Below are 13859 nucleotides of genomic sequence, written 5' to 3' on the forward strand. Positions count from 1 at the left end.
GTTTTCTGATTCCTCTTTCAAGAATCCAACTCTTCCTTTGACTTGGTCTCATTTTTTCACCACTGGATCCCCAGAATCCAATACAAGCAGTTAATAGAGAATCAATAAATGTTAAAAATGAACATGTAAATAAATGAATCCCCTCCTGCTCTTATAATCATACTTCAATTGAATACTCTGATGAAAGAAGGTTTTTGTTGGCAGTAGGCAACCTGTAAGGCAATTTAATAAAATAGCACTTGAGCAGGCAGCTATGTCCCTAATCTTATTTACCTGCCTGTATCCTCCCTGCTCCTCCAGGTTGTCCCAAGCTGAAGGCTCATCTGGTCCCAGGGGCCAAACTGCATTTGAACATAGGTAGTGTAATGTTCTGTTAGCTGCAGCACAACCACCCACTTGACTCCCTTGGTCTTTACAGCTTCTGATGACATCCAGTGTTAGCAGCTCCACTAAAGGTCACTGGGCTAAGTGGTCCCTTGGATGATCTCTTCTGCTTCCATACGCCCGCTCCAGGATCAAACTTCTGTTGAGGTAACTGACTTATTTCTGCTGGTCTTTCAACTCTTCCCTGTTACCCTAAGGTTAGCCCTCTGCTGCTCAACAGCTGTCCACCTAGCCCATCATCCTCCTCTGTCTCCATGTCCTCTCTCCTGGGCTTCCCCTAAACCTACTTATTGGAATATAGCTACTGCCCCCTTAGAAACTTCAAAGCTGTCTGTCATCTGAATCATCACTGGCTAGGGATGTGCCTTTAAGACATGGACAGGCCTGGTGTAGTGGTCCCTTTTTGCTGCTTCTTGGACCCTTCCAACACAGGCCCATCTCAGGCTGCCTGCCTCATGCTAACAAGAGCTATCATGCCCACACCCAGGTTAAGCTACCTGGCATTCCTTTGACAGCCTAAAATCAAGCATAGTTTTAGTAATCTGCTGATAGTTTCCAATCCTATCCTCATTTTTTTTTTTTTTAAATTTCTTTTTTCAACGTTTTTAATTTATTTTTGGGACAGAGAGAGACAGAGCATGAACGGGGGAGGGGCAGAGAGAGAGGGAGACACAGAATCCGAAGCAGGCTCCAGGCTCCGAGCCATCAGCCCAGAGCCTGACGCGGGGCTCGAACTCACGGACCGCGAGATCGTGACCTGGCTGAAGTCGGACGCTTAACCGACTGCGCCACCCAGGCGCCCCCCCCTCATTTTTTAATTCAACTTCAAACATTATAATATAATCCGAATGAATATTGCTTTAACACAATGAAAATATCCACTTGCATGTCCAAGTTTGAAATTTATTTCAGGACTCAGATTAAAAGTTACATTGCAGTAAATATGCTCTGAAGTGACTCAAGTTGCTCAAAATTTTGAATATGATTAGCTTTCTGGACCAAAAACTTCTACAATGAGAAAGAGGTTTTTACAAATGTGGCAGCCACTTAACTTTCCACAAATTGGTTTCTGGCCAGTTTCTACTTCTGCCGGGACACCAGCTCCTTTTCAACAAATTAGTTGCTAGGTGTAATAGAAACAAACTTTCTACTATTATTTCTATAGTGAAGAAAAATATTTTGTAGTTCTATACTTTTGATGTGGCTTTTTTTCTGATAATCTATTTTTCCTTCCCCTAAAGCTTTTTGGCCACTAAAGCTTGGCCATGAAGTTAATTTGTCAAAGGCAGGGTAAGCAACCTTCAGTGTTTGCCCAGGATCAAGAGGTTTCCTAGGATACTGGACTTTCAGTTCTAAAACCATTTCAGTCCCAGGTGAACCAAGATAGTTGGTCACTCTAAGCCTACAAGGACAACAGTTTGCTGTGATGTTCAGGAGGACATAGGGCAGCCCCTTTGTAGGAGTCAGTGGGGGGAACAGAAATCTCAGTAGAAAGAGAGACTTCAGAGTGGACATGAGGATCCTTTATGCCAAGGACCCTCAAGGATCTCATATCTAGAGCCGTTGCTCTAAGACCTGAATCAAGGAGGCCTCTAAGAATGCAGCATCTCCAAAGAGGTTGGGAGAGGTCAAGGAGAGGGGCTTTTTCCCTAGTTCACATTTGGTTTCTTGGGAGGAGAGCACCTTTCAGGGTGCCTCTAGGCTGATGCAGCTGCATCAGAACAGAAATATCAACTTGGCATGCAAAGGCAAGGCCTATGGGAAATGGTTACTCCCATGTTGAAGCAAGGAGGGGAGGGCCTACACATCAGGAGCTAAAAATGGGGCCTGGTTAGGACTCAGAAGCTTTATCCAAACAAGAACCAAGATAGGCTTATAGCAACAGTTGGATGGGGCAGAGTAGGTGATTTCTAACCACAAAGAGAATACAGACCTCAAGTAACAATTAGCCCCAAAGTCGCTTCAGTGGAGGATGAAATAAAGACAGATGCCAAAACTGAGGGACCAGAGGTCAACCAAATATCAGGAGAATTCAGCAAAGAAGGACAGCACCTGTACCAAGGAGTCCTCTCTCTACAGACTCTAAGGATTCTCTGCTCCTTATGCTAAGTTGGAAAAGAAGACGAGGGGAGAATTTTTTGGAGAAGAGAAACAAAGCAAAGTTGATTTGAAACTGGCTGAAGACCAATAGGGATAGCTTTACAGTTTTTGTTCTACCAGCAGCAAAAGTAAGGGTAGCGTTTTCCCACCATCCCCAACTGTAGACATATAAAGGACAGTATCTTTGTGCGCATCTGAGTTATGATGTAAAAAATTGAATTCTGCCATATTTCCATGACATTTGATTCCCCCTACCTCCTTTTACTATGTACTGTTCTCTGTATTAGTTCCAAATATATCCTTCACTTCAAATGGGAAAGGATTTCTATTTCACAACTGTGAATTACTGAAACTGGAAAGATGAATCCATAAAAATAGGAACACTGAACTTGAATCAGATTCATCGTGAAATTGGAAGTTGTCCCCCTTTCAAAAAGAACCTCAGCATCCTTCTTGTAACTGACATGCCTAATTCATATCCATATTATTATTTCCATTGTCTCTGCTAAAATTAAAAAATTTTTTCCTGGGGCACCTGGGTGGCTCAGTCAGTTGAGTATTCAACTTCTGCCCGGTTCACAAGTTCAAGCCCCATGTCGGGCTCTGTGCTGACAGCTCAGAGCCTGGAAACCTTGGATTCTGTGTCTCCCTCTCTTTCTGCCCCTCCCCCGTTTGTACTCTCTCTTTCTCAAAAATAAATAAAACATTTTAAAATTTTTTTTCTAATTTTTCCTAAAGCATCTTTCTTTTCCCTTTTACTCAATGCCTTTGTTTTGCATATTTGAGATACAGGGCTTTCAAGACTGACTATAAATTTAGAAAGTTCAAGCATTTAAGTAAATTTTAGAGGAATCATTTTTTCAATAGGTGAGCCTACATTGCTCAAGTCTTATAACATAGGACCTTACTGACTTGGCTTACACTTAGGCCAAAACGTACTATTATCTTGGCAGGAAACTAGAATTTCCTTTTGACTAGGAATGGATTAAAGCTTCCTTTCTAGAAAGTACACTCACAATGGCACTCTGTTCAGAGTCAGGCCTGTGCAGGTGTGACTTGGCAGGATCTGGGAGGAATAATAGAAGATATTGTAATTGGAGATATTTCATTCAGGTTGTACAGGATGAGTTTCTAATCTACTCAAGCAATAAAGATTGAATAAACTGCATAAAATATCATTCTCAGGAGGCACTGATCCTATGAAAAATATTGTACTTTTAAAGCTTGTAAGTTATCCCACTGTTAATTTTCTTCATCCTGCTGTCTCAGTTTAGCCATACCTTGGGGCTTGCATTCCTTCTCAATAGACCTAATTTTATGCTCTGACAGTTCCCCCAGAAATTTGCTTCCAATGTAGCCAAGGTGAGCACATGCATTTCGAGTTGTGCTGCCGAAATACTTCTTTGACAAAGCATCAGAATTTACTGTAACACAGCTTTCTTCCCCTGCAGCATTTACCCTTGAGAAAGTGTGTTGCCAACAATCTCAGTGGAAGCACAATAGATTCTACAGTGGGTGAAGCATTTACACAAAGATTAGAGTGTCTGGAGAAATACAATGGCATTAGCTGGGAGCTAGCCACTCTGACTCAGGTAGGTCTTGGTCAATAGTCTACTCAAGAGGCATCAGCAAACTACTGCTCATAGGCTAAATCTGGTCTGCTGCCTGTTTTTGTAAATAAAGTTTTATTGGAACACAATCACTCTCAATTGTTTTCATTTTTATATTGTCTATAGCTGCTTGCACACTACAGTGGCAGTGCTGAGTGAATGACTGCACGCCCTACAAAGTCTACAATATTTACTATCTGGCCTTTTATAGAAAAAGGTTGTCAACCTCTTATCTAGCACTTGGATGGTGGACACACTACACTGCCATTACCCTTCCCTCCTGGCATCACTAATCAACCAAGGCCTTTCTTCCCTTGAAACTGACCTCAGAAACCTTCCCAGTAAAGGCAGACACCAATTTTCACTTCAAGTTGCCACCCTGAGCTTGGATAACTAAACTTTTAGGATCATGCAGGGCAACAAAAAGGAAATCTCAATCCTCATATACAACATGAAGATTAAACCCAGGAAGCTCTTTAATTATCCATTTTTTCTAGACTTCTGTAAAGTTAGTTATACTATCTTCCTATGTCTAGTTTTCTAAACTAGATCACTCGGCTAGTAGAAACCACAAGGAATCAGTTAGTTCTCCCTTTGTGTCTTTGAGATTCCCTAAAACTTAGTAACCATATCACCAATAGCTGAACCATTTCTTAGAATTGCTAAGAATTTTTTTAATCACTAGGAAAGGAAAAAGTCACCTTCCATAGAAACCTCAGACTGTCTAATGAATCTATTTTTTTTCTTTTTTTAACTTCAAACCAATTTCATCTTTCTCTGTCATTGTACAAAGGTCATCATCCTCCGTACTTTCCTTCTTAATCAATTGTGTTGCCACAAAGTTCTTTTGTTTTTAAGAATCAGGCTTACCAGAAAGTGTGCACACCTGTGCTTCCTAGCCAAGGAAAGAGAACATAATTATATTTTTCATTAACCATCACCTTTTCCCTAAGCATATGCCCAAAAAAACTACAGGAGAGCAATAACTTATAGCCAGGTTTTAAAATGAGGATTCTTCAGCAGCTACTTTGCTCTGTCTCTAACTAAATGAGAAAGCACTTAACAAAAGCACTTAAAAGTACCATGTAATACCCATGATACAGCAAGAATTATTTATCCTTCACTTAAGGACCACATAATGAGATATTATTAATAAATGAAAATTGATCTTCCTTGGAAACCATAAAGCTCAAATCGCTTTCTCACCAATGATGAGGTCTCTTTCTGAGTGCAGCCCACAGAGGAAAAGCAATTTCACTCCAGATAGCCCCAAGATGTAAATCAAAGGTTTTATGGCTTTGCTGCTGGTTTCTCTAGTGATGCACTTCACTGGTATCAAATTATAAGCATCTGAATCAGTAAGCATTGAAGGTTATTAAAGGTCCTCAGACTTCCCAGCCTATGTGAACAGTAAAAAAAAAATCACCAAGGAATAGATGTTGCTTCATTTAACTTATTTTCACAAACATAATGTTAACAACAGCTATCAGTACAAGTTATTGTCATTTCTTTATATTTTTTATGTCTTTGTTCTTCAATCAGAACTTCTAAGCTTCCTTTAGAATGCAAGGTGTTAGGGCACCTGGGTATCTCAACGCAGGTTGAGTTAAGCATATGACTCTTGATCTTGGCTCAGGTCACGATCGCACAGTTGGTAAGTTTGAACCCCACATTGGGCTCTGCACTGATGGCACAGACCCAGCTTGGAATTCTGTCTCTCTTTCTCTCTGCCCATCCCCCAAAGAAATAAACTTTAAAAAAATAAAAAGAATTTAAACTGTATTCCTAATAGGTACAAAATAGCACCAGGAAATGGTTAATGCTCTGAGACCTTGAGATGTTTAAACTGAAAGCAGTATGGAAATTAGGATTTTTTTTAAGCTCCAAAGTACGTATTTCTAGTCATCTCCTCTATACGTGGTCACTGGGTAGCCACTCTTCCATAGTCGAGATCTCATCTTGAAGTCATTTTTCATTTTCTTTAAGAGGAGGGGAACAAAAAAGACAAGAAATCCCCATACCCATGCAAAAATGTGTTAAAATAGCTGTGAGGCTTTTTACATTTTATCAAAAGGCTTAAACACTGCATATCCTACACCCAAAGCCCTGCCATAATTACAAGACAATGTCTTAAGGAAGGCAAACTTTCAAGCACTATTAGTATGTGAAATCAAACAGGAATGTGATAGCATAGATAACTCAAATCTAGGAGTGAATTTGATGGATTGTTAAGAAGGTTAAATGACTTCTTGAAGGTCACAGAAGAGGCTACAAAGCAATGATGTATTCAAAGATTTCATGCGTTTTCTCCCTTCTCTGGCATCTTCTATAGAGGGTGAATTCCATCTCCAATTTCTGGTAACTAACAACCACAGAAACCACCAGCATTGAAGGTGACTTCTACACTATAGCCAATTATTGTTCTCCATTTGGCCAGATAAGGCAGACTCTTCCAGGCCCTTCTAAACCTCCCTAGAACATCAGAGAATACAACCTTGTTATTTTTTCATGCTTTCTTTCTAGAATTTTATTGTAAACTCCAAACTCTAAATCCTTAAAATGTACACATTTGTGTTTAATCAAAATTTGACTATTAAAATCTGGAGTGCTTCATTCATTAGCCGCTGTCAGTTTTTCATAGATTCTTTTTACAATTTAAATCATTTTTGCTCTATTATGAACAGAGGTGCTGATGGGTGACATTCCAAAGTCTGTGTTGGGCAGATATGCCAAGCAACAAATGCATTTTATGGAGAGATGACCTGAGGAGATGAGAAAGTAAAATTCATGGTAGAAAAAAACTGAAAAGGGCAATGAAAACCCTTCTCTTTTTCCTCTATCATCAACTTTTTCCTCTCTATTGGATTATTCTTTGGCTACTCTTATTTCTTTCTTCTTAATCACAAACAAAAACAGCCCCCAAATTTTCCCCTGCCAGCTGCATATTTCTTTGCCAACTCTTCAAAAGAGTTGTCTACACTTCTATCTATTTCACTATCTCCAACTCCTCTCCCATTTTTCTGCAACCCACCTCCATCAGGGTTTCAATGCCCATTGCACCAATGATACAGCCCTTATGTATCAGGTCACAAGAACCTTTGCTCTACTAAACCAAAGCCCCATTCCCAGTCTTCTATACACTTGACTTCTCAGCAGTTTTAAAACAATGGAGTTAACCCTCTACCTTGATATACTTTCTTCACTTGGCTACCAGATTCGCACATTCTCTTAAATTCTGTCCTACTAGCTTTGCCTTCTGTCTCCATCTCTTCTGCTAGTTGCCCTTGGTCACCCTTACCTCCTAACCCTGGAATGCCCCGGGCACTTTATCACCTCTTTACTATTCTTACTCACTCCCTTGGGCCTCTCAGTCAGACTCCCAGCTTTAAATGTTATCAGTATACGGCAGGTCCTCCGTATACATCTCTAGCCCACACCTATTTAACTCCACATAAATTTCTAATAGCACAAGTTTTAAATATTCAAAACCAAACTCTTGGTTTTCTCCCATCCCACAAAACCTGTTCTGCATGCAGTCATCATGATTTCTGTCCCTGACAACATTCTTACACTGCTCAGACCCAAAACCTTGATGTCATGCTTGACTTCTTTCTCTGAAATGCTGTCTACTTACATTCCTTCCACTGTTGCCCCTGGTCTCAGTCAGGAACATCTCTGCTTGGCAACACAACAGTGCCTTAACTGGGCTCTCTCCTTGCTCATTTGCTCCCTAGCAGTCTGTGCTCACCCATGTAGGGCACACAGAGGCACAACTTAGAGAAAAATGCTTGTTATGTTGATAGCTTTCAAAGCTCTAAGAACTTGCCTTCCTCCAACCCTTGACCATCCCTCCACTCCCTGCCATCGACTCTCAGAATTCATGTCCTATCACTTTCCCCTGTACTCACTCCACTCCAGCCACTCTGTCCTCTTTGTTGTCACTCTGTATACCAAGCATGCTCCTGCCCTGGGCCTTCGCACTGATTATTCCTTCTGTCTAAAACACTCTTTTCAAATATCAGCCTGACATACTCCCTTGCTGCCTTTAATTTCTGCTCACATGTCCCTTCCTGTGAAAGCCTATCCTGAAAACCCTATTTAAGATTATAGTTACCCTCTAGAGGCACCTGGGTGGCTCATTCGGTTGAGCGCCCGACTTCAGCTCAGGTCATGATCTCCCAGTCTGTGAGTTCGAGCCCCGCATTGGGCTCTGCGCTGACAGCTCAGAGCCTAGAGACTGCTTTGGATTCTGTGTCTCCCTCTCTCTCTGTCCCTCCCCTGCTTGTGCTCTGTCTCACTCTCTCAAAAATAAATGTAAAAAATTAAAAAAAAAAAAAAAGATTATAGTTACCCTCTAGTCAACAATCAAGTGTCCCTCACCCTACCCTATTCCTTTCCTCTATGGTACACAGCAATTTCCAATATTCCATTTAATTCACTTATTTGTTATGTGTATTGTTTACTGCCAGTCTTCCACCATTGGAATTCAAGCTCCATGAAGACAAGGATGTTTGTTAGTTTTGTTCACTCATGTACCACAAGCACCCAGAGACTTGGCGTGTAATTGTGCTTTAAAAACGTGTTGAAACCCGAATGAATGATGAGTCAGAAAAAGAGCCAGAAAATAGAACTTGTGAATGGCAGAAATCACAGGATATAAAACACAAAGGAAAACGAACCTATGTCCAATTTTGACTATAAATCATGCACTACAGTGCTTTTCTCCTTTCACAAACTTCTTCATGACCTCACTACACTTTCCCCTTGAAAATAATTAAACATTAGCAGTATTCCTCTTGAGAATGTAGGTGGCAATATATACCTTTCCTCTCTGGAACTAATAAATCTCTCTGGGAGGCAGGGGATTTCCTCTATTCCAAGGTCCTCACGCAAAAAAGATGAGGTACTCCAGTGCATCTCAACTCTCTGAGTAAGCAAATATACAAACGTTATTTCTTCTCATAGGTAAGTCTGAATTTTTGCCCTTAACAATAAAACCTAAGAGACTACGATGGTGTTAGGCTTGTGTCAAAACTAAGTATTTGGGGGAAAGTGAACAGATTATTCACATATAGAAATGATAAATAGTGCACAGAAAACTAGTTTCCAGGAATAATAATATAACTGAGTATATTAAAGGCCAGAGGCATGAATTAATAGACTAAACCAAATAATTCTCTTAACCTAAGTCTCCTTATTGTTAAAAATCAGATAGCTCAAGATATACAATTATAAACTTGATGATTTTTGAACAAAGGGATCAATTTCTTTTTTTGTCCATTGAACTGAACAGCATGACTCATTCAACTGACATAAAGGCAAAAATCAGGGAACTGACACAAGTAGTGTCTGAAGCAGTACTATACCCCAAGAAAGGAAGCAAACCCACTTGAGACTTTTAAAATTACATTTTACTTACCAGGCTGTCATGCTAAGCAGTAGAACAATGAAGATGGCTAGTAAAGAATAGAGGGATGATAGTCTCCAAGACTGAAAAACATATTTTTACAAAGAAAGCTAAAGCCTCACATTTCTACTTTCTCCTGAATTCTAACAATTGGTATAAACATACTAGGACATTAATTTTTTTCATATTGTCTGTATATATTCTCCTGTGTAGTCCCTAGACTGGTCTTTTGCCCATTTTTCTGGCAGACCATCTTTTCTTACTAAATCATAGACGGCATCCATAAACTTTGGATCTGAGCAGATTGTGCAGCAAACATCTTCTTTCAATTTATTGCTTATATTTGAATCTCCATTAGGCATCTTTTGATGAATAGAGCTTCTTTGTTTAAACTTGGTTAATTTGGCTAAGTTAGCCTTCATATTTAGCACTTTTGTCTATTTTAAAAAATCCTTTCCTACTCTGAGATCATAGAGATACTCTCCTCTATTTTCTTCTAAACACTTTAAAGATTTGTCTTTCCCAGTTGTGTCTTTGATCTAGTAAGAATAATCTTTGTGTATGCATGGCCGTATATACAAATCCCTATCATGGTTCTCCTTCATGGGTAACTCTCCCAGCACTATTTATTGAATAGTTCATCTTTGCTAAATATTGTACATTATTTTTCTGTCATAAATCATGATTCCAAATACAGTTAGATCTGGTTTTGAACCTTCTGTTCTACTCCATCAATCTGTTGTATGCGCTGTGTCAATACCACACTATTTTAATCAGTGCAGCTATATGTCAATCTTAACGCTCTGCTGGATCAACGCCCCCCCCCCCCCACAACCCCACACTCACCACCTCATTCATCTTAAGGAGCATCTTTGCTGTTTCATACAAACATGAGAACCAGTTTGTCAAATTCCACAAAAATCCCTACTGGGGATTTGAGTTAATTGCTTTGAATATCTAGATCAATTTGGGGAGATTGGACATCTTTATGATTACTAACTCTTCCTATCCATGAACATATTTCTTTCCATTTATTCAGGTCTTCTGTAAGACTTCCCACAATTTGTATATCTTTTATAGGAACTGTTCCTAATACTACACATTCCTGTTACTATTATGTTAAGATTTTCTAAATTTTTAATACTTTTCATAAAAATGCAACTTGTCTTTTAAAAGTATTGATCGTATACTTAGATGAACTTATATTTCTCAGCCTTTTATGCAGTTAGGGATAGCCATACATTTCAGCTCTGGCAAATGAAATAAGAATGGAAAAAAAAACAAGCCACTTTTAGGCTCTTTTATATAAATTTCCCATGTGCTCTTCCATGCTTTCTTTCTCTATCTACTGGCTAGAGTCTGATACTCAGGATGATCTTGGAGATGGTGAGTTAAGACTATCTACTGTCCAGGGTCCCTGAAGGACCATGTTACTTAGGACTCCCACAAACCACATAACACCTTCCTACCAATTAGGCTCACCTGTTAGACTACTTATTGAAACAAGAAATAAATGTGTATTGTTTTAAACCATTGAAATGTTAAAGTTTGTTGAATTGTTAAACCAGTGAATTGTTAAAGAACAATTATGCTGCTCAAATTGCCTGCTTAACAGTTACAAAGAGAGAGGTGTTAAAATCTCTCACTACGATGCAGGTTTTTCCAATCTCTATTTATACAGTGTAAATTTGGTTTATGTATTTCAAAACTATGTTATTAGAAGCAGTCAAGTTTATAATGTTGCATCTTCATGATGATTTGAAATTTTCATCAGTGGTGATCCTCTTTGTCTCCAAAAATGCTTTATACGATAAAAATCTACTTTGTCAGACGTTAATACAGTTATGTCAGTGTAACAAGGGGGCACTATTGGAGTGACACTATCTTTTCCTAACTCTGACCTTCAACCTGAGTCTTTACAGTTTTGTTATGTTTTCATAAATAGCATATACTTCATTTTCAATGTTTTCATGCCTAAAGCCTTTTGTCTTTTTTTTTTTAATATTTATTTTTGAGACTGAGATAGAATATGAGTGGGTTAGGGATAGAGAGAGAGGGAGACACAGAATCTGAAGCAGGCTCCAGGCTCCAAGCTGTCAGCACAGAGCCCAATGCGGGGCTCGAACTCATTAGCTGTGAGATAATGACCTGAGCTGAAGTGGGAGGCTTAACCGAGCCACCCAGGTGCCCCAGGCCTTTTGTCTTTTAGGTGTAGATTTTCCACTTATGTGGTTGTGATTACAGATAACACATCTTATTTTGTATTTTCTATTTGCCATGCTTTCTTCTTTCCCCTTCTTGCCTTTATTTGGATAAAATAGGGCTTTTATTTTTTTTCATGCTTTTTGGAATTTCTTTTAAGTTTTTAAATTCCAGTTAGTTATACATACAGTGTAATATTAATTTCAGGTGTACAATTTAGTGATTCAACACTTACATAAAACACCCGGTGCTCATCACAAGTGCCCTCTTTAATCCCCATCACCTATTTAACCCATTTCTCTACACTCAGTTTTTTTCTCCATAGTGAAGAGTCTGTTTCTTGGTTTGCCACTCTTTCTCTTCTATGATCATTTTTTTTCTTAAATTCCATATGAGTGAAATTATATGGTGTTTGTCTTTCTCTGACTGACTGATTTCACTTAGCATTATACTCTTTAACTATTGCCATTTGCAATGACACGGATGGAGCTAATTCTTTTGCATGGCTGAGTGATATTCCATTATATATATACACCACATCTTCTTTACCCATTCATCAGTTGATGGATATTTGGGCTCTTTCCATCACTGGTTATTGTTGATAATGCTGCTATAAACATCAGGGTGCATCTATCCCTTTGAATTCATATTTTTGTACCCTTTGAGTAATTATCTAGCAGTTCAATTGCTGGATCATAGGGTATTTCTATTTTTAACTTTTTGAGGAAACTCCATCCTGATGATTTCCTACAGTGGTTGCACCAGTTCTCATTCCTACAAACAGTGCAAAAGGGTTCCCTTTTCTCCATATCCTCGCCAAAACTTGTTTCTTATGTTGTTGATTTTAGCCATTCTGACAGATGCGATATCTCATTATAGTTTTGATTTCCATTTCCCCGATAAGTGATGTTGAGCATCTCTTCATGTCTGTTGGCCATCTATAGGTCTTCTTTGGAAAAATGTCTATTCATGTCTTCTGCCCATTTAATTATTTGTTTTTTTTGAGTGTTGCGTTTTATTCTTCATAGACTTTGGATACTAACCTTTTATCAGATATGACACTTCAAAATATCTTCTCCCACTTGGTAGGTTGCCTTGTAGTTTTGCTGATTGTTTCCTTCGCTGTGTAGAAGCTTTTTATCTTAATCAAGTCCCAATAGTTTATTTTTGTTTTTGTTTCCCTTGCCTCAGGAAACTATCTAGTAAGAAGTTGCTATAGTTGATGTCAAAGAGGTTACTGCCTGTGTTCTCCCCTCTAGGATTTTGATGGTTTCCTATCTTACATTCATGTCTTTCATCCATTTTGAATTTGTGTTTATGCTGTAAAAGAAAGTGACCTAGTTGCATTCTTCTGAATGTGGCCATCCAGTTTTCCCAGCACCACTTGTTGAAGAGACTGTCTTTTTTCTATTGGATATTCTTTCCTGTTGTGTTGAAAATTAATTGACCATATAGTTATAGATTCATCTCTGGGTTTTATGTTCTGTTCCATTGATCTACGTGTCTGCTTCTGTGCCAGTACCATACTGTCTTGATCCCTACAAGCTTTGTAATATAAAGTGCAGAGTTGTGAAGCTTCCAGGTTTGCTTTCCTTTTTCAAGATTGCTTTTGCTATTTGAGGTCTTTTGTGGTTCCATTCAAATTTTAGGATTGTTTGTTCTAGCTCTGTGAAAAATGCTAGTGGTATTTTGATAGGGATTGCATTAACTGTGTAGATTGCTTTGAGTAATATAGACATTCTAGAAATATTTGCTCTTCCAATCCATGAGCATAGAATGTCTTTCCATTTCTTTATGTCATCTTCAATTTCTTTCATCAGTGCTTTATTGTTTTTGGAGTATAGGTCTTTTACCTCTTTGGTTAGGTTTATTCCTAGGTATCTTATGGTTTTTGGTACAATTGTAAAAGGTATTGATTCCTCAATTTCTCTTTCTGCTGCTTCATCATTCATGTACAGAAATGCAACAGATTTTGCTGGTGGGAATGCAAACTGGTCCAGCCACTCTGGAAGAGTGGCTAATGACAAGAGCCAAAGTATGGAAAGAGCCCAAATATCCACTGACAGATGAATAAAGACTGGTATATATATACAATGGAGTATTATTCAGCAATCAAAAAGAATGAAATCTTTCCATTTGCAACAACGTGGATGGAA

The sequence above is a fragment of the Panthera uncia genome, chromosome B1, assembly GCF_023721935.1.
Source record: "Panthera uncia isolate 11264 chromosome B1, Puncia_PCG_1.0, whole genome shotgun sequence".
NCBI classification, from domain to species: domain Eukaryota; kingdom Metazoa; phylum Chordata; class Mammalia; order Carnivora; family Felidae; genus Panthera; species Panthera uncia.